Source organism: Argiope bruennichi, chromosome X1 (assembly GCF_947563725.1).
Source record: "Argiope bruennichi chromosome X1, qqArgBrue1.1, whole genome shotgun sequence".
Lineage (NCBI taxonomy): Eukaryota > Metazoa > Arthropoda > Arachnida > Araneae > Araneidae > Argiope > Argiope bruennichi.
In genome coordinates, this window is record NC_079162.1 from 126,291,292 (window position 1) to 126,313,926 (window position 22,635).

The 22,635-nt window shown below is 28.0% G+C and overlaps 1 long non-coding RNA gene across 1 annotated transcript in view; it reads right to left on the reverse strand.

Moving 5' to 3' along the window:
- Positions 1-12,694: 12,694 nt before the first annotated feature.
- LOC129958055 (uncharacterized) overlaps positions 12,695-22,635 on the reverse strand; it is a 125,695-nt gene continuing 115,754 nt past the window's right edge. The window contains exons 3-4 of the long non-coding RNA XR_008783120.1: positions 14,466-14,612; positions 12,695-12,915 (exon numbers count right to left, since the gene is read on the reverse strand). This is a non-coding gene — a long non-coding RNA (uncharacterized LOC129958055). The remainder of the gene's footprint in view (positions 12,916-14,465; positions 14,613-22,635) is intronic.

The window sequence follows — 22,635 nt, forward strand, 5'->3', positions numbered from 1 at the left end:
TAAATCAAAATATAGATATAATAATTTTTTTTTTTACTTTGACATCAGACACAGTATTGTGAATTAATGTCTCGAAATTAATGAAATTCAATACACTAATGAAATAACATTCAAACATGTATGTCAAAAGCTGAAGGTATTTAAAAAACATTTTTCAATTAAAGTGTTCTAAGACTATCCGCCCTTTTCGTGTTTCACTAGATTAAAATTCAGAACAATATTGATGATAAACCAAAGTGAGTTATCGATTTAACATGTTTTAAAATCGCAAACGTTATTATATTTTGTTAAGAGTTTGGTATAAACTATTTCGATGATTCGGAAATAAGGTTTCATGCATTCACAAAATTACTCTTCATTTCATAAGCTTTTCATTTCCAATTTCTGTTGAGTAAATTTACGGGAAATGAGTGTAAGGGACGTTGGTAAAATTATTTGAAAAGTTAATTCTGAACAGACTTGTAAGGAAATTAATTAATTAAAAAAGAAATTATTTTTCAATATTTCTTTATTAAAAAAATTTCTATTTTAATTCAAAACGTAGTTATTTCAATGAAATATTTTATTAATCGATTTTTAAATTTCCGAGAATAAATTTAAAAAAAGATTGAGGTGTAAATGGCCTAATAAGGCATTACCAATCAGTTTAAATGATCAGATGTTTAAAATAAAACCCCAATAAGCATCAGAATTGATTTGGAATGAAATGAATGTTTTATGAAACTTAAAGTTTTCACTTATGATTTAAAATTATTGATTGAACTTACTATTCTAAATAGATAAATTATGTCAATTAAAAGCAAATGGGTTTTATCTTGAGAAGTAAATTTTGAGTTTGTTAAAAGTCTCGGCTGTTTCTAGAGATATGAGGGGGCTGTCTTTTTGTCATCACATAATCATGAGATCTTAATGCTGGTATAAAAATTATATTAATTTAAAATGGCTCCATTTTCTTATAAAAGAGTTGATCTTATTGGTACAATATCGTAGAGACTACAGTGAAGGATAACAAATTAATATGGTCACTTTTTGTTTGAATGACTTTGAAAAATGTAGCAGTAGAACAGCAAAAAATTAGTTTTGTTTTAAATATAATAATATATAAATTATGAAAAAGCATTCGATGCAGAGTATTTACCATATCTATTATCAAATACTAAGACGAAGAATTATTTTAGATTTCAGTTTAAATACTGATTAATATTGCCACATTGAAGAAAGACAGTCGAATCTTCATGGCCGAATGGTCATGGCACTGGTCTCATAATCAAGAGACCTTAAGTTCGAATCCCGCTAGAAACAATGCGATTAATAGTATATGTAAATATTTAATCCCTTGGTCTTATGTTTTCATTTATTTCATGTTCCAGAAGATACTGGACATTTCTTTAATTTACCAGACAAGTGTTCTGGACTTTTCTTATTGTATCCAGAAAAGTATTCTGGAACTTTCCCTGCTAGTATATAAGCAGAAGATTTGTCAGTCACTGTATTCTCTTAGTTCTGAGTTCAGTTAATAAATCGGTTTAGCTCTATCTCTTGTGTGTGTGTCATTGAATTCTATACCATAGTATCTACGTGACAATATTTTATACAGCTTTTCTACTAAGATTCTTTGAAAAGGGCCTTTGGTTCTTCTGTCAAATCATATCAATCCATCTCACTTACCCAGAAGTAAGTTTTCACACCATGAAAACAACTCCCAGTCATTCTTCGTCTTTTGTTCCCTTTTATTTTAATCTTTCTTGCCGTTGTCATAAAAAAGAATTTTATTAACTCGGGGATTTCTCGCATTTAGCAAATTTCATAAATTCATTACCCGAACTCTAATCTTACTTTTACCTTCATCTGCTAACAAATATTCATTCCCAAAAACCATGAATATTGAACATCATTAAAAATAATTTTATTAACTTGGCTATTTTTCGTATTTAACATATTTTATAAATTTATTACCTGAACTCTAATATTACTTTTGTTTTCATCTGCTAAGAAATATTCATTAACAGTAAGTCTAAATAGTGAACATTTTTTTTGTTGATAATTTTGACTTATATTCGTTGTTTTCTCTCATACCTAAAGAATATTTCCTATGTATAAAATTCGATGCAACATGAGCTCTCAGTATTTAGTCATAAATTTATTTTCAAAATAGGAGAGGTCATTCGATCTATCCATGTTTTACACAACATGCTAAATAAAATTTAATAATCCGAATCTTCCTCAGAAGATCATTCAGAAACGATGCCAAAAATTTTGTAAGTAATTGCAGAATGCAAATAATAAAATGAAATGAACGATGAGAGAAAATATTCGGATAATATTTTACCCAAGTCTGTAGGTTACTCGTAAACCATTAATCGCTTCAAATAAGTAAATAGTCGAGCAACACTAACCTTATTAATTTTCAAACTGCCATACGAGCAAGAAGAATCGAAAGGCTTTGCAACAAATAACGAATTTTTCTGACTTTTCTTTTCTTATGAAGCATGAATATGCTGCCTTACAATCATGCCAGAAGTAAAAAGAAAGTCAGAACTATTTATTATTGATAGTGAAAAACTCAGTTTTTTTCTCTCTATTGTAAAATTTGTAAAATTGAGACGCGCGATATTGCTTTTGAAGCGAAATATTTATTTTAAATATAAAAAAATTATCAAACAAATTATTTTCTTTCCAATAAAATAGTTTTTGTTAAATTTAGAGTGGGTGATATTTTACAGAAAAATAGGAGCGCAATAATTCTTTGTACACTATCGTGGATTTTAAAATGAAGTTATAATTAGAATCAGGAGTGAATTATTTTGGGACCAAAGGAAACGATTTCTAAAATCTCAGAGAAACATTTTGTCAGACAAGTCTAAATATAATTGTCTGATTAATAAGAATTTTATTCAAACCGAAATAACTACAAAATACTCATCGCTGTGATATTTTAATCTATTTTCTTAACTTCATCAAATTTCAGTGACGACGTGACTGTAATTTTACAAATTTTTATGATAGACTACTATAAAAAGGTGGGCTTAAATTATAAATCCTTTATACATTTAATATAAATCATCTATTGATGCTTTACATCGGAATTAATGTAACAAATCTAATGTTTTTAAAGGATGTTATTTGGGAAATTGTCTTTCTATAAGATTATTTTCGAATGGGGTGATTCCTTAAGTTATTATCTTTTAGAGCTTATTACTATATCTATATAATGAATTCTTAATATTATTACAGAATTCTGCTCAACTTTTGAGTATACGTAAGTGTATATAAAAAGTTTCTACAATGAGTTTCTGTAAGAAGTAATAAATCGCTACATACGCGCAAAACCCATTCCCCACTTTCACTCTTACCAATTTAGAGTTTAAAAAAAGAAATTTGTTTTAGAAAGATTAAGATGGTGAGGTTATTATCGCTGCCATTTTTTGGATCTTTACAGAAATTCTTTATATACCTTCGTATATCCAAACATATGTAGTAAGATATCATTTGTTGGTTTCTATAAAAATTTGATGGATTCCCGAAAACAAAGGATAAAAGTTCAGTTGACCTTGAAGAAAATGATATGTTACAACTTGGTTACATGCTCCAGAAAGCATGGAAGATATCAATGAAAAAAAAAATTTCGATGTCAAAAGAAGGTGACCTCGTCAAGTTCAAAAATACGAAATCATCTTTTCTGAATGATTGTCTGAGTTAAGAGGACTGCAAGTTCAAAAATAAATTAATGAAAACTCTTTCTCTCAATTATTTTCTCTGATTTATTCAAAACATATATATTATAAATGGCCATGAAATAATACGCTATTGTAAATTCTAATTTCAATACATAAATCGTGCTATTCTATGCTTTTGTATTTTCGGCATAATTTCAATGATAATTCAGATTTCATTAATTGACTTTTAAGTTAATAATCAATTTTTAAAATGATACTACAGTTATTTTGAAGAGAATTTGAATCTCAATTAATTGTAAAGCATCGTAAAACAGCACTTCTCAACTCCCACTCAACAGTCGAGGGAAAACGTTTGATCTATAACGACAAATTAATTTGCATAGGTTCTTAAAGACTTCGTAACAATCTTCCGGTCACGATCTCGAGATTTTCTAGTTATGTTGCTAAGAGTCCTTCAAAGTTATTCTAGAAAATGGGCGTGATAATGAATGCTATTAAAGAATACTTAAGGGAACACGATTTGTATCAAATTTTGCTATTGTCTGTCTATTGTCTGCTATTTCAGAGGCATGATATATTTATTTTCAAAATTGTTCTTTTAATAATTGCTTACTACAAATGTTTCCAAACACCAAGCACTTTGCACTCGTGTAATCGAACTTGTATCAATTGCTTTAAATACAAATTATTCGCATAAATTGATTATTATTTCAATAGTATTAATTCTATGCGATAATGTTTGATCAATAATTGATTTGCCGTTTGGCTGTTAAAATTTTATTTTCAATAAAATGTAATGTAAACTTTTAGATATTATATATGCCATTTTTCGTCTCATATGAGTAATCATTATTCGATCCACTCATATAAAAATTGGGTATTATTTTTTGGACAGTTTAATACACAGTTTAAAACCTAAGCCTTTATTGTCAGTGGACTTAAGAATGAGGACTTCACACCAACTTGAGGAGACACTTAACAAGTTAATTGCTCATCATATCTCTTTAAACAAATGTATCTTTCAAATAATCTGAACTCGAATCCATGATCTAACCATCAAAGAGAAACTGAGCCAAGCAATGACTTTTAACCAGAATACGTTTAATTATGGTTTGAGATGCTTTTAGAAGTAGTTAGCAACGCGCCAGCATTTCAATATTATGAACTTTGAATTATTACTTAATTTTGAAATTTAATAATAGTCCATTTTTTTTGTCATTACATTTCAGTACAGCAAACGTGTTAACTGAAAGTGCTATACTGATTGTTATGAGATAAAACTCAGTAGAGTAGTATTTTTCTCTAAATAATAATAAGAAATAGATTATTTTATAACGAACTTTATTTTTGCAGTGATTAGGTTTTATTGATTTATTTTTCAAAATTTAATTCAAAAGCACTGATAAATGCATTCACTGTAGGCCCTTATTACGAGAAGTTGAAAGCACACACTCGCGCAAACAGCACGCACACATATGCACACGCACAAACACAACTACTGTGAGAAAGTTCGCGTTTATTTTTACTTTATAATAAATAACTGCATCAGTGGTTTTAAATAAACATGTATTGTAAGTAAATGCTGCACACTGGTTTCCGGTACAAATCTTCAACAAAAACTGAAGCGATGATCCTATTCTGTGATCCTCTCTGAAAGTCAGTAGTTTAAATAAACATGTATTGTAAGTAAATACTGCACACTAAATTGTAATGCAAATCTTCAGCAAAAACTGAGGCGATGATACTACTCTGCAATCCCCCTTCTGAATGCTTCCCCTCCACTCTTTGTACAACACGCCGTTGTTATTGATATAAGTTTGAACAGAAATAATAGAAGGCTCTGTCTAATTCGTGAAATGTCAAAAAATGTGTCTCATTTTGATGAAACAACGAGTTTAAACCGCAATTATGCATTTCGTTTTAAATTGTAGGTATCTATCTTTCGAGACCTGATTTACATTCAGTCTTTTAATTAAGAGATTCTTAAGTAGTAAATTTCATAACATAAATGACGCAAGTAACATAAAGGTAAGAAGAAAATAAATATATATTAATGCATAATAATCATGTTGGAATTCAAATCATGATAGATTCCATTCAAGCGACGATACTGTCACATGACAAACGTAAATGTGCAGGCTTTAAGTCACATTCTTTCCACCCAGCAAGAAGCGCATTTAATACCAAAACATTTGGTATATATTTGATGTACATCACTCGGATACAAATAATTTTCTTGAAGTTTTTGAGATTATCATAAGTCAGGAATTTTTCTCAAGTAAATGCATAAAATGCCAATATTTTCAGTCCCATTTTGCAGGGGGGAGGGGTTTATATATATTTTTGCTTATAAAAAGTACGATTAATAATATGGTTGACTTCACCAATCATCATTTCTACTGAATATTCCAGGAATAAAAGATATGCAGTTTTAGGAAATAAAGATGGCAAATAAATACTAAGTTACTTGTTTCCCAGCTAAAGAAACTACGTTATTTACGTCAGCTGACTCTAAGCGCTCCAAACCCAACGAAACCTCACAATGCTTTCATCCATTAATTCCGGTCAGCATTCCCCCAATCATTCTGTGAATTCTTCTGGAATGAGATCACCCAGTTGCAAAGTCTTGGCTTTGGAAACGGAATCTTTGGGAGAGGTTCGGATTAAAACCTTTAATCTTAACCTAAACCTTAATCTTAGCTCGAATCTATCCGAAGATGGGAAAGGCTCGAACCAAAATGAAAACGAGCTCAGTCAATACATACGAGTATGTTACTCGTTAATTCCTTCTAGAGTCAAATATCCTCTCACTTGTGCAGTGGGGAAATTTGGATTGGGTTCACTGTTTTAAATGTCTTGAGAATTATGAGATGCGTTCGAAATGAGCCCTTGGATGGCTTCAAAAAAGGAATGTTAGAATAACTAAATCTCCTAAACATTTCTTTAATTTTAACCAATTTCAAAAGGATCAGAAATATTAAATGTTGGTTTATTACAAAAAGCGTTCTAATCACTAATAGTCACTCTATATTTCTTCTAACAAACGTTTTTCCAATGAAATAGAAAGTGAACCTCTTTTAATAAGATACAGATGGAAAGTCCATTTTGAAGAGATTTCCAGCATTTTCTCATTTACGAAAATTACAAAATACATACACACTCACCTTGAGACTGAAGATATCTTGCATTTTTCTATTTACTTAAAAGAATTCAAACAGATATTCATTTCATTGTAAATGTTATTTTTTAATGTAGTCATATATGTGTGTGTGCATCTTTTCAGTAAATCGAAAAATAGAAGATATCTTCAATCTCAAGGTGTGTGCGTTTTTTTTTAAATATTTATTCATGAGGAAAGGCGATATATATATAATATATGTATAGTAATCGCTCTACTACTTAACTGTTTCAATTACTTTCATTTCCTAAGATAAAAAAAGAAAAATTAAATAAATTACTGACTGCATTTTAATATATCGCACAAGTGGTTGATTGTTTTTAACACTTTTCTATAAAAATTTAGCATTTGCAAATAATTTTTGAAAAGCAATTGCTAAAAGTGTTTGAACAAAAACTAATAATTTGATTGCAAAATTTGTTTAGAAATTTGTTTTGTTTACATGATGTTCCTATGAATAACCAAAGTGTAAAGAACAATTTGAAATAATTATTTATTTAAAATAATGTCTGAAAAAAATTGTTTGGCAATTTTAAAATTTTCCTTAATATTTCCATATTTTTTTTCCACTGAAAACGTTTAAAATACCAATTTTGTAAAATACATTGAAATCCAGGAATTATTCTGAAAGCTGTATCATTGGATTTTTGTATAAGAGTAACGGAAAGAAATTGAAACAAATTTCATGTTTCTAGGCTCTTTGAAGAAAGTGATATCACATATTAATAAATGAAATCTTATAATTTATATTAATATTATGTATAATTTAGAGAATTTATAGACTAATTAAAAAACAAAACTTTTCTTTAAAAACTTTAAAAAAAACTTCACATAATAAAAACTAAAAGCGTATTTTATTAGAAATCAAAAACGTGTAAAAACTCTTTGCATTTTGTGAAAAGAATAGGAATTTTCTTATATTTATTGGAAAATAGAACAATGCAAAAATTTCCTCAAACAATTCGAAATCCGATCAAAATTCTTAAAAACAAAAGAAAAAAGACTTAAGAAATAAAAAGTATTTTTAGAAAGCTTCCATGACACCTTATTAAGCACCATAATTTCAACAGAATATGTAATGATAAAAATATAACGATTGTGTATCGAAAACAGTTTAAAAAACTTATTTCCCTTCGAAATTTTTCCTTTTTTCGAAATCAAAGAGGAATTCTTTTAAGTATTGACTGTTATGAAAAGACTTACTTTTGTAGCTTATATATGAAAAGGCGAATATTTCCAACTTTTAATTATTTGAGACTTTTCAGAAGGAAACAGTAATTATGTGTTGATTTTTATCCAAGAGGGGATCAAATTACTTGACGCGCGTTTAAACATTTTGACACGCTAATAAGCATCTTCTGAAACGATCTTATTATTGGTTATTTTAACTTTCAAAACATCCTTGGCATTACTTTCTATTATATTTAAAAAAATTATTGCAGGGATAGGAAATATTCTTTAGAAAAGATCAACCATCAATTTTAACTTAATGTAACTCTTGATGCGTATTTTGGAAATCTAGATTAAAGTGAATAATTACTATAATTGTATTATTTACAATAGAAAATAAAATTTTAACTGTAGCATTTATAACTGCAATTGCAAAGAAACTTCAATATCTGTAATCTTGTATTTGAAAGGTGCGTTTTAAAATTAAAATAAATTTGCGAAGTTTAAATATCCAATATAATCTGAAGAGTCTTGCAGTTTTTATTTTTACGTAGATCCATCTCTGTTTTTTTCATCAATTTGTTTTTATTCATAAATATAATTTTGCATTCTGTAAAACTAAACGAACTAATAAAATACCAATGCAGAAAATCATCTAATGGTCACGATTAAAAACAGATAATATTCAATCATATACGGAAATGTTTTGCATGAATGATGTTTAGCAATCATTTAATATTCACTATTAAAAAATAAATAATATCCGATCATCTAAGAAAATGTTTTGCAGCACAATAAATGTTTTGAAATCATTAAATAGTCAAAATTAAAAAATTAATAATATCCGATCATTTAATGAAATGTTTTGCAATCATGCAATATTCACGATTAAAAAATAAATAATATCCGATCATCTAAGGAAATGTTTTGCAGTTCAATAAATGTTTTGAAATCATTAAATAGTTAAAATTAAAAAAATAATAATAATATCCGATCATTTAAGGAAATGTTTTGCAATCATGCAATATTCACGATTAAAAAATGAATATTCGATCATCAAAAGAAATGTTTCGCAGTACAATAAATGTTTTGAAATCCTTTAATAGTCATGATTAAAAAGTAAATAATATCCCATCATCTAAGGAAAGGTTTTGCATCAATATTGTTTTGCAGTACAGTAAATGTTTTGAAATCATTTAATAACCACGATTAAAAAATAAATAATATCCGATTATCTAAGGAAATCTTTTGCAGTACTTTAGATGTGGGTTTTTTTTTTAATTTTTTTTTTTGTGAAATATTTGATGGGTGTTAGGATCAGAACTCGGTTTTTGATTAAGACATGGCTAAAACAATATCTAATCTGTCATAACCCCAACTGAAATTAGCGCCACACCAATGTCAGTAATTCCTCCGAAAGCTCAGAGAAAAGGCAGTAAATTACTACACTGATTTTATCATGTTTGATTGCTTGCAGATTAATTTATTTTGATAAATTTATCATTTTCTATCACTACTTTTCAAATACCACTGTCTTCTACAATAGGTTTTTTTTTCTGATTTTCATTGTTTACTATTTTTTGCGACTTTTTTTTTCAAATGTAGTAAATGCATGCTTAGAGTTCCAACTTCTACAGCCATTTGCTTCTGATTAGATGCTTGGAGCTGTTTTATATGAAACTAAAGCATGAAGCTGACATTTTGTTTCTTGTGAAAACAGATAGCTTTTATCTTCATTGTAGATTCTACAGAGACAACTTTATTTTATTGAAAGAATTTGATGAAAATATTTTATTACATAAAAGTTTGTTTTATTTCTTTTCTCTTTATATGACTTTTACAGCAGCTATAAATATCAGAATGTACCGATTCTCTGGAAAAAATATTCTACAAAATATTTGCTTTTAAATTCTGAAAAAAATATTAGGAAACGAAACAAAATTGTGAAATTTATCTAAAAACCATTACCTAACAAGCATGCATGTTGTAAGAAATAAATTTATTGTAAGTGTTATTATAATGAAAAAACTTAATTCCTTTTCTTTTAAAGACTGCGATGCTTTTTCTTAAGTGCAGTGGGAAATAAAATTTTCTTACAGCTATCTCTTAATTGCACATTGCAGAGCCACCATCTGTCTGATGGAAAGATTTTTGAAAGTCGGTTGGAGCTCGAAGTTAGGTCTGGACTATTACAGATTTGTTTTAAAGATTGCCCGGAGAACATGCAATTTACAATGCATTAAATTCTCATCATTGTTACAAGGTGTTCCGTTTTATGCAAGTCTAGACTTAATCAAGAACGCTCTTTCGGCACGTGAAAGTATAATTAAGATCAGTGCGAATTGATGATGGAGAGAATAAACGATCTCTTTACGAATAATGATGGAGGAGAGATGCAACAAAGAAGAAAATGGATAAACTGTAGAGATAAACTCCGAGAAATATTTATGAAACCATATTTTAAATTGTTCGGCAGGAGGCGGTAGTGTAATATAAATATACAAGTAATTACCGGATTTTCTCTCATTACCAATACTTTTACATAATTTTCATTTTTAAAATAAGCATTAAATCTTTAAATATCAACTTAAAGCAAGTTTTTCAATGGTAAAAATTGAATTCAACACTAAGCTATAATCTTCATTCGAAAAACTGGAAAAGTGGGCCTAGTTCATCAGAATTGATAAAAAGTAGAGATAAATTCCAATAAATATTTAAGAAACCATATTTTAAACTGCTCGGGAGGAGGCGGTAGCGTAATATAGATATACAAGTAATTACAGGATTTTCTCTAATTACCAATATTTTTACATAAACATTAACTATTTTATTTTTAAAATAATCTCTAGGCCTTTAAATATCAACTTAAACAAAGTTTTTCAATGGTAACAAGTTATTCAATGGTAGCAAAATTTTTATATTGTATAAAGATAGAAATATTTCGAAATGATAAATAAAGAAAACACATAAAGAATAGTATACACAAAGTTAGTTATAATTTTATTTAGTTCAATATCGTTGGATATAGAAAATAATTCCAGAAATTACTCAGTATGATAGTACATGAAATAATCAATGTGTACAGACACGCGATAGTTATCAAACTGATAAAATGAATCTTTATCTTTTTTTTTATGATAAATGTACACAATGTTCAGGATCTTTCCTTGGTGAAGTTTTTTCAATAAGTATTAGAAAATGGCCAGTAAATCTTGATGGCAATAATGAACAGGGTATAATTTCTTATGTTGTTGAGTCTTTTATTTTTACTTTAACTCGTTCAATTATTTCTTCTCCTAATTTTTGTTTGTAGATGGGAAAGGTTTAACGTTATGAATAAGTTTTTGCATCTCAAGGATCATTCATTAAAAGGGTCATGCCAAGGTAATAAAAAAATGAATATTTTGTTCTTATGCATAATAAACTAGCGTGCATATTTACCCCGTGGTGATAATGGCCAGGATAATTCAGTGCATATTGTCACTGTGATGATAACGACCAGGGAAATTCCTCTAATATATGCACCCGTGATACAAATAGGTTAAGTAAGTAATAATTTCAGCAAATCCAACAAATTAAGCTGATCATCAGGCTGTAAAATTGATTAAGACATTTACTAATTTATCTCTAAGTGCAGCTTTTTGTAATTTTTTTCATACGTAGAGTAGAATGAAGTTAAAAATAATTCTGAACACATCAAATATAAAAAAAGGGCAGAGTTATAAACTTATCAAGAAGGCGAGGAGAAATCTTTCATTTCAATTGAATTTTTGTTAACTGAGTAACGGCTGAAATTTTTGTTACCCATTTTGAAAATGCTATTTATGCATGAAATGTTTATTATTTCCTATATATATTGCGAATTAAATATTCTGATTAAATCAATTTCTGTTAATATTAAATTAAATATTATAAAATATATTTAATTTTTCTATTTTAATTCAAAGTTTTGATTCATTTTTATCGATAATTTTCATAAAATTTTAAATTCAGTCTTTACGTGATTATTGAATCCATTATGAAATCCATTTTTTTTTCTTTCATATGAATGTGAGTACTTATTCCCCCCTTAACTTATATAATGGAAAACTCCCATATTTAATGTTTAATTTTTCAAATGAATTTAAATTTTAGAGATACACTACCGAGTATTTCATTTTATTATTTATAAAAAACTGAAAAGCTTTTGATTAATATGAATTAAATACACTTTCCTACAGAGGAACTCTCATTTTGCATTAATTATTTTATTTGCTTTCTATTCTATATTTAGAATTCTGTATGTGCTAACATGTTTGAAAGTACATGAACATATATGACTGTTAATTTTTCAGATTCTACGAAAAGAAAGACATGTAAAATATTAAAAGCAAAGGCCAGAGGTAAATAGATACCGATATCTTATAGGTAAAAATTGTTTACCTAAGAAAACTGCATTTTATTTTCTTAGTTTTGATTACGTATTTTATAACTTAGCAAAATGCTTTTAATATTTCTGCTAGAAACCTCTAATTGAGTATAATTTTTTTAAAATATAGCTAATTTCTGATACGAAATTTATTACAGATTGAATTTATCATATAAAAAGATATCAATCTTAATGCTCATTTAAAATAACTGAAATCTGCAAGGTACAGTAATACACGCACATATGTTCAAATAAGTAAAAATAAATAAATAATAACTACTTTGTTCATAATACTTTTTTGGGCCGTGGTGACAAAATTTTCTGCAATGGACTGGAAGGTTTTCTCTCAAGATCTTAATTCCACCAAAAGTCCATTCAACCGCCTTTTCCTCTGTAAAGTGTGGAGGTTTTGAAGTAAGTTCCGGAATCGTCCACTTCATCTGATTACGCTTCAAAATGACGAAGTTTTTCTCTAAACAGCCCTATTAAAGTTTTAAAACAGGACATTCATTAACAAATCAAATCAAGCAGTTTTCCGCACTTTAACAGACAGCTAATAAATTTAAAGATTTTAGAATTTTGTATAAATCACATCTTTGGCTTTCATCGTTGTCATGGCCAAAGCAAATTATTACTTTAAATAATTAATTTTAATGGTTAATCAAGAGCAACACATAACAACAAGAAGTGAAGCACTAAACAAAAACAACAGAAAAATATTTTAGTTTAGCTTTTTTCAATTATCAAACAAATATGCTTTCATTTAGAAAAATGATCCAAAAGAATAAAAACAAACCAAATTAAGAAGAATGTTGCTGATACAAACAAACATCAAATCCCTTAAAAGGGAAGAAAAAGAAAAAAAAATGGCCCTGTATTAAAGCTTTACTTTCTATAAAGAGGAGATGTTTTATCACATTTTACTTACATTCACAATTTCAAATAGTCATCAATGCGCAAAGAATTTCATTTTGGTTATTAATATTCTTACATTTTATTTTTATGTATATTTTTTATTATTTTTTAAAGATATTTTTTCTTTGAATTTGCTTTTCTACTTCTTTACTATATTTCACTTGATTTCAGAATTCTGCCTTTTCTTTCTTTAAATATGAATAAAAAAATAGTTTATATTATGAAAAGTGAAATGTTTGAACTTTAAAATTCTGTATATCTGTATGCATATTACTTTCAATGTGCACAAAATAAACAGAGTTCTTAAGAAAAAGAGCATTTCTCTTGCATCTTGAAATAAATTTCTTCTTAAATTATGAATTGAGGAAAACAACATTCTTTGCCCTTAAATATCTTTAAATGTTCATAAAGAGAGTGAAAACATTCGTCTCTCAGCTTTTTTTGTAGATTAATATTTGCACTTGACAAGCTGAAAAATATGCAAGGTAAATTCTTTGAATTAAGTCATGAAAAAACCGGTAGATATTATATAGATGCATTACAAATAGGTAGTTACAATTTTTCTGTCTTACAAGCAAATTCCAATCAGAGGTAATTATAAACTAATTGAATGTTAATCATGTTCAATAAACACATATGCTTTCCTGAGTCTACTTACATTTGAAATACCTTCAAACTTAAAAAAAACAACAATATTATTTCTAATTTTCAATAATTCCGTAGCATGGTTACTACGAAGGCGCTAACAACTAAATTTTTCCAAAATAAAAGTGTTGTCTTTTCGCCTTTATTTCTTTTTGGAATTTTTATTTATTTTTTTATTTTAGCTGAAAATATAAGCATACACATTTGTCAATTAATTTCTACACCACTCTGCCCATAATGCGCATCTTCTCATTTGAATGAATATGACTACAGTTTGAATAAAAATCTTTTTATTTTAGCTCATTTTTTAAATATTTCAACATATAGATACATATTATTGTATTAGTAACAAGTTGCTGACTTATGCTAATCGTATTCTATCTCTATTTTTGCGTTATCAGGATTTAAAGTAAAATCCACTTAAAGATATAATTTACTTTTTTTTATTTTTTAGAAAAATATAAAATATTACTTCATTGAATACCACTGAAGTTTAGCACGATTCCAGGTTGAAGATCAAATTCAGTGCAGCCTGAATGTTGCACCTACCAACTATATTATTGCTTTCACTAAACCAGAACTTAGATCGATTCTAGGAGTCCATGAATTCTCAAATAACCTAAAAATAATTAGGAACTTATCAAAATATTGCCTATAAGAAAATATAACTACATTAGAATATGAAAGAGAGAGAGGTTTCGTCAACTTTATCCTTCTTAAATATTTGATAAAATTTGGGTTCTTGTTTGATGACAAGACGACTAATGATAACACAAAATTTATACGAGAAATGCGTTTATTTTTCAACAATATTTTAAATCAGTAATTATCAGAATCCCAGAATTCAATCAAGAAATATTAAAATCCTTAATTCGCTATTTTGGATGGTCTCAAAACAATGTTTGATGTTTCTTCAAGTAATATTAGCGTTATGACTTGAAAAACACCAAATATCAAGAATTCAGTTACTAACAAGTATCGAGAATTCACTGACGTTATTCAACTAAATTTGAATTGTTTCTATAGAGCAATAAAAGCATTTACAATGAGCAGTTTAAGAAAAGACTCTGTTTATCGTATATTATAATTTTTATAAGGCCTTTTAAAATGATTTAATATGCAAATTAAAAAATGATAAAATCTGAAGTAAATGTTGCTTTCTAAATTTACCTTTGTTGTAATATTCTGCTACATATGAATTATCCTTCCTTGTTACATCATTTATAAATAACCAAATTTATTGCCAATAATATTCTTCGCCTGTTTATTTAATATCTACAGAAGTAATATATTTGTTTCTAACAATATTTATGTTTTTTAGTAAATGGAAGCAGATGAGGTACAGAGAAGAAGATGAAGATGAAGTTAAAAATGAAGAACAAAGATGAAGATGAAGTTAAAGATGAAGTACAGAGAAATATAATATTTTGCCGGAAAATAGAAAAAAAAAATAAACAATGAATTAAAGGACCGGTCGCTCATGCGTTTTTCATGCGTTCATCATACCTACTTTTCACTGCACACCATTATTATGGCAGGTTGTCCCCTCTTTGCTACATACAGTTTTAACTAATCTTTTTCAATTTGTGATTAGTCCCCAATGTGAATGTGAATCCAGCAGTTGTGTTCATCCAATACGGATACGGACACAAAGGCGGAGCCAGCTGCTTTTGGCATTAGGCAGCCTCACGCAAAGCATGTGACGCAACTAGGTACACAAGCCACTTTTGTAGCGAAGCGTTTGGAGTTTACCGAAAGGGAAATTCAGTTTTATGGCTTCAGGAGAAACAATACAATCTAACTTTTAAATGAGTGTCTTCAAATCAAGCCGCTTTCAAGCGCATGCATTTTTACCAGACATTTTTCGAGCCAATTGACACTTGACGCTTTTCTCTTGCAATGCTCCTTTTTTACGGCATGTATGTACGGGAAAGTTGTTTTAACGGTGCATTAACTCGTAGAAAGCAGAGATACATGTTTACTTCGTTCAGAGAAGCACATTCATTGTTTATTTGGGTTCCGAATTTAATTACTAACCTTCCCTTGAAAATTCATCGATTTTTAATGCTGAAAAAACCGGCAAATTGTTACACGTTTATGAGTAAATTACAAGAAAAATTAAAACATTAGATACAACTACATATTTGTTATATTTCGTTCTGAGAAGCACATTAAATGCTTATTTGGATTCCGAATTTAATTACTAACCTTCCCTTGTAAATTCATCGATTTTTTTATTCTAAAAAAATAGACAAGTGTTTACACGTCTATGAGTAAATTATAAGAAAAATCATAACATTAGATACAACTAACATCCTTATTTACAGTTTTTGTATTCGAAAAAATCCGAAAAACGTAACCATTGATTTGTTTTATATTATAATTTTTAATTTTATAATAATAATAATCAGATAAAAGAAATGATGACCTATAAGATAATTTTTTCGTTTGCTTTCATTTTGTTGGAAATCTAATTAAATGTTTATAAGAACTTACTTAGAAAGTTAGACTTTATTGCCAATGAATACTTACTAAAATAATTTTTGAATCAAAGGAAAGTATTGTTACGTTATATCCTGAATTTCTTTAAAAAAACTTATTTTCTACTGTTGAACTCTTTAAATATTAAATGTTTTTGAAATTTTTACAAAGTTTTGATAATGGTTTTATATCAAAGATAATTTTAATAATCATCCTTATTGAATTTTCAACCTGAAAAGTCAATCACTTTGCGGAATGAATTATAAAAAGGAAGGTAATGTATGGTGAGAAGTTTTCTTCAACGCTTGACTTAAACTTACAAATATCAATACATAAGTAAAAAAATGATTTCTTTATTCAGTTAACCCTTTAAAGGGCCATTTTTTTCTAGTCATATTATGTTAAAATATTTTTAGGCTTGAAATTAGAATAAGAAAAGGGATTCATTTAGCTTATTAGATAAATTTAATTTGATTAATTAATTAATTTGGTTCATTAATAATTAAGTATCAAATCAAGACACATCATTTTGTGTAAAATAAAGAACTAAAGCATCTAAGTTTCTGTCTTTCTAAAAAAATAAAAAAATTTGCCAGAACTTATGAAACCTACATAAATTTATACAAAGATTGATAAATTTGGTGGGAAGCATACTTCCCACGGCCCTAGAAAGGGTTAAAATAAATACGTTAATAAAAAAAAGAACCACAAATATGAAATTTCTTTCAATTAGATCGGATTGTCAAGCTGAAGAAAAATTGTTATGGCAAATTATTAATGCTGAATTTTTTTACAGGTGTATTTTTAACAGATGGACATCGATCCCCGGCAATACTTTCTAAGAAAAATAGAAATAATCCATTTAAAAGTTAAAATGAATATGAAATTGATATACAAATTTTGCATAATTACCTGACGAAAAATTATTAACGAATTATAAGGAAGGGGCATTATAAGGCAGTTTGCATTGATTTTTTCTCATATGTATTATCATATGCATTTTGAGTATATTCAATACATATGATGTATTAAAAATCTGAAATACTTATCTTGAACATATTTAAATATAAATAATTATGCATTTTCAGCATAATATTATATATTTAAATATTTATGCTTCGTATCTTAAATACACTTTAGTTAAATAAATAAAAAAAAAAATTATAGGCACTTATTGATGGAAGAAATGTATCGATTTTCGTGTTGCAAATTTTCTAAAACAAGTTTAAGAAAAATGTGTTCGTATATTATAAAATATGCATATCCAAAAATATCTGCTTATTATCGCTCTTAATTTAACGAGAAACAAATAGAATGAAAATACTCAGCGGGACGAAGTGATATAATTTTGTTACTAGTTGCATGAGAAATGAGAAAGGAAAGAAGAAAAACGATTATGGTTCTTTTTTTACACGAAATTTACTATGCGGGCAAGATCGAATTTTACCAACAAATGCAAAAGATTCTAGAGAAGAAAAAATGTTTCTTATACAGCATTTCCCATCATCATTTCATCTATGGAAATTCTACTATTGGGACAAACTATTCAAAGCAAACCCATAATCGCCACGCAATTCTTTTAGTTGTCAAGGAAACCGAAAAACTCTTCTAGAATTTCAAAGCATATCTAAAGGTACATTTAAAATGTGTTTATTTGATACTTGTTGTTTATTAAGAAAACTTTCTCTTTACAGTTATTGGCTTTACGTCAATCGTTGAAATATAAACGGAATATTTAACATCGGAATTTTTCCTATTCAAATACAGGAAAAGGAAACTCATTCATTCCGTCTTATAATGATTAAGGAGTTTTCAGGTTTAAAAATTTTATCTTCTGCCTTCATTTTTTTTTTCATTTGACATCTAATTTATATTTTTGATGTTATTTTTTAAACATTTAATGAAATATGCAATATAAAACATTTTAGTACATGCATAAGCGTTCAAAATTTGGGACAAAAGTTTTAAAAATTGTGGTTTAGTAGCAATCTTTTTGTACGTAGCCCTCTTAAAGCATATTCTCTGGTTGGATCTGATAATTTGTTAAAAAATAATAAATATTAAAAAAAATAAAACATTTCTTTTGCTTTTAAGTATATTAAAAATTAATTCATCTATTTTATTGCAAGAATATGTTTTTTTAGTTTAAAAGTTGCATCATTCATTTCAAAAATTATTATATTTAAAAAATTTTGTGAAAAATATTAAATATTTTTCGAAATTTTAAATTAAGTAAATCTTCGAAAATTTTAATATTTAATATTAAAATTTTCGAAGACTTGCTTAAACACTAAAACAAAATATTATTTTTTCCCTTCTTTGATTCTCTTTTTCCTTTCCCCTTTTTAAAATTTAATTTTCCCTCATTTTTAAAAATTTATTTTTAATACAAATAAATTGAGATTCTTTTCTAATACAAATTATTCGAGAAAAATACTTTTAAAACGAGTGAAAATAATATTTTCGTTATTATTAGAGTGGAAAGAAATGGGAAAATTACATTATCCGTTTTACTGAATACATGTCTATTGAATTGCTTTTGAATAAAAGGCATCTAGACACTTCAGAGCTTTTTACTTTTCCTTCATTTTGAATAACAGATCATAAATATTCAGCGGATGCGCAATTTTAATTAAACTAACTGCATATGCAATGCATTCGTTTTGAATGATTATTTTTTAATCTTTTTAAAGAATACTAAAAATGAAATGAATGATTAAAACTTATATTAATTCAGTCCAGTATACATAGATAAATGAACGTAGATGTACAACCTGAATAATCAGAAATTAATAAAAAGTATATTTAGAAATAATTTAAAGTGTATATAAATGTAATTTTTGAAGTCAATTCAATGATATTTTAATACTCATTTTTTAAATTAAAAAACTGCAAGCAATTAAAAATAAAAACACTTTCAAATAATTAAACAAATAAATAAGTCAGATAACTGCAAAAATCACAATGCATGAAGTAGAAACATGGTGGGGTGAACTTCTGGTGGTTTGTAGAGCGGTACCATTGTTTTAACAAAAGGACCCCCTCCCTTCCCGTACAAAGTCGATAACCCCTAATGACCCTTCACAAAGGGGGATCTTTTTTTCTTTCGTAGCATAACAAAATACTAAATTCTATAAAAACTGGAAAAGCTAGATTTTTTTTTTAAAAAAAAGGTGAAAGTATAACGGACCTGTTAGCAGAATGTATGTGAAGTTGCTTCTTTGCTTAAAGTTATTTATAAAGTATGTCCTACGATTATAGGCCACTAGCGAAAAATGGTTGAGTGATGTGCTCAAGAAAGAAACATTACTATCCATAGAATTTCAATAAAATAAGAAAGAAAAAGTGTGAAATTAAGCTTTATTGGAAATATGAAAGTATTTTTTCTTGGGGGGGGGGAGGAAAGGCTTAGATGAACTTCGGCATTGATATATGGCGTAATGTTCACTATTAAGATGATCAATATGATCCCAATATGAACCCTAACGAGATACACATGACCACTTTGAAGTCAGCGAAAATAAAAATAATGTCTCCATTTGAGTGAAGCAAAAAGCACAGTCAAACGAATCAAGTTTGTATTTGGACCACTTCTGGTCAGTCGATTTGAAAAGAGGGTCGAATATCAAACTATATTAAATTTTGTTTATTGACTTATTGTATTTTTGAGTTATCCATGAATAAACAGACGGCAGGCAAACACCTTCTGCAAGTTTTGAACCAAAATAGGATGCACATTTACAATTTTGGTGATAAAATATGGCAAATGTCACTTGTCTGGCTCTGCATGTTTTTGGGTCGTATTTATATAGATGCGAATAGATAGGTAGATAGACTTTCTTTTGGTGTATTTCTTACAAAAAAATTGTTATAGAGTTTATGCATAAACACCGGGTACCAAAATTCATCCGTCTAGCTTGTTAAGTTTTTGAACTATCGAGTTTACAGACAGACATATTTAACTCCAAATAAATTTTTTTCTTTACTCAGAGACATCAAAAACGTTATAAATTCATCAAATGTTGAGGTCGAATTGTTGATGATTTAATGCTTTATTTCTATTTTTGTATTCGAGAAAATAAAAAGTGTGGATGGCCATTTATTCTTTCAAAAAGAAAACTAAAATGGTAAAGATAATTTATCAAGAATTTCATGCAGAGATGCTGTTAGAACGGTATAGCAACAAACTAAAAATGTCGACATGTGGATGTGCGGAAATATCACAATTTTTACCTCAGGGGAATGTCCCTTTGAAAACAATAGTTAAAACAGCACCTGCTGTTTTAAAACAATATCAGTTTACATAAAAATATATCCGTAGTTTCTGTACGAGAGTATCGTCACGGTGATATTCAGAACAGATAAAAATAATATATACGAAACATTTAGATGCATAAGAAGAAATAAAATAAAATTTTCCGTTGCTATTTGCTAGAAATCATGATGATATAAAGTCAGAGAATTTAAAGTCGAAAAAAAAATCAATGTACAAAATAGGAACGCTCATTCTTTCAAATCCCTATAAAAATTAGTCATTGTCTTTAAATTTCTGACGAATTTTTTCTATTTGCTTTAATGACTACATGTGACTCCGAATGCCAAATCCATACCAAGAACACTACTGTCTCCCAAAGCTAATTGCTTCCCTTCTTGTTTAAAAAGATTGGAAAAATATTTCAAATTTTATAAGAGAAAAATATTCAGACCAATTTTGACAGTTATTGCATTTTCGTGGTCAGTGGTACTTACTTAGTTTTTCACTTCAAAACCCCTCGTTCCAGTCCTGAAAGCAGGTGTCTTGATATCCCGAAATTTCTTCAGGTCACATTTCGTGATACTAATATCATCGGTAACATATATCAATGTGTTTTTAAATTATTTAAAGTGGTTTAGGAACCACCATTTTTTTCCAAATTCAAAACTCTGATAATTGCTATACTTTGGAAAGGAAAAAACCTTTTTTGGCACTAAATGTTTTTTTATTTTTCCGTTTGTTAATTCACTTTTAAATCCAATTCCCATGTCTAAATCAATAGATTTTTACCAAACTCCACATTTTTTTTCTAAATAACTAAGCAATACTGAAACTAATTAAATTTTATTCAAATAAAAAAAAATTATATGTTTTTTGTTGACTAAGAGAATGTGAGGAAAATGATTGATAGTCTTGAAGCTGAGAAAACACAGAAAAGAGGACACAGATAAAATATATACCGTTGATGAAAAATATAACACACTTAGACAGTTTGAAAACGATTCAAATACTTTATTTTCTAAATTAGAATGGATTTTTTTTTAAATTTCTTCAATACTTTAGCAAACAAATATGTACTAAAGTTATTAATACACAGCAAATAGTTGTAATAAAAATGTGAATATTTTTAATTTCCTCTCAGAGTTTAAGCAAATTAAGACAAAAAAATTCATTCAGCTTCCAAGAAAGAAAAATAAGAAAGAAAAAAAAATCCAATCTTTTCAGTAACCTCCTTTGGATCACAAACCGATAAAACCGCAATTTTTAGACATGAAAAAATATGTTTAAGGTTATTCTAAAAATTGAACTAAATTAAGATTAAAAAAAAGTTTATTCAGCATCCAATAAAAAATAATAAAAAATCCAATCTTTTGCAGTAACCAGCTTTGAATCACAAACTGATAAAAAACCTCAATGTTTAGACATGACAAAATATCGAATGATAATAATGAATACATTTTAATTTTCTCTCAAAATCGGACTTAATTAATTGAAAAAAAATCTTTCAGCGTCCAAGAAAAAAAGTCAAAACAGAACCAAACCTTTCGCAGTAACCTGCTTTGGATCACGAACTGGTGAAACCGCAGAAATGAAGAATATGTGAAACTATCGAATGGGTAAATAAGATTCAATTAAATGGCGAAGAGGAATGTTATCGTGCCGTCGAATGCATTCCAATTCTTTCGTCTTTAAATAAGAATTGATTCTTCTTAAGTTTCTCGCAAAATTCAACCACGAAAATTGCTCCATTCCTACACGTTGAATCCACGGCGATTATCGATCCTTTGTTTCTCAATAGTAGAGGGAGAGGATTTCCCGCGTGGTATGACCAACATGCTGTCTTTGTTTACATTTTGCCTTATGCCACTGTCGTTCGAGAGGAATTCGATCCTGTGGATGAATCGGC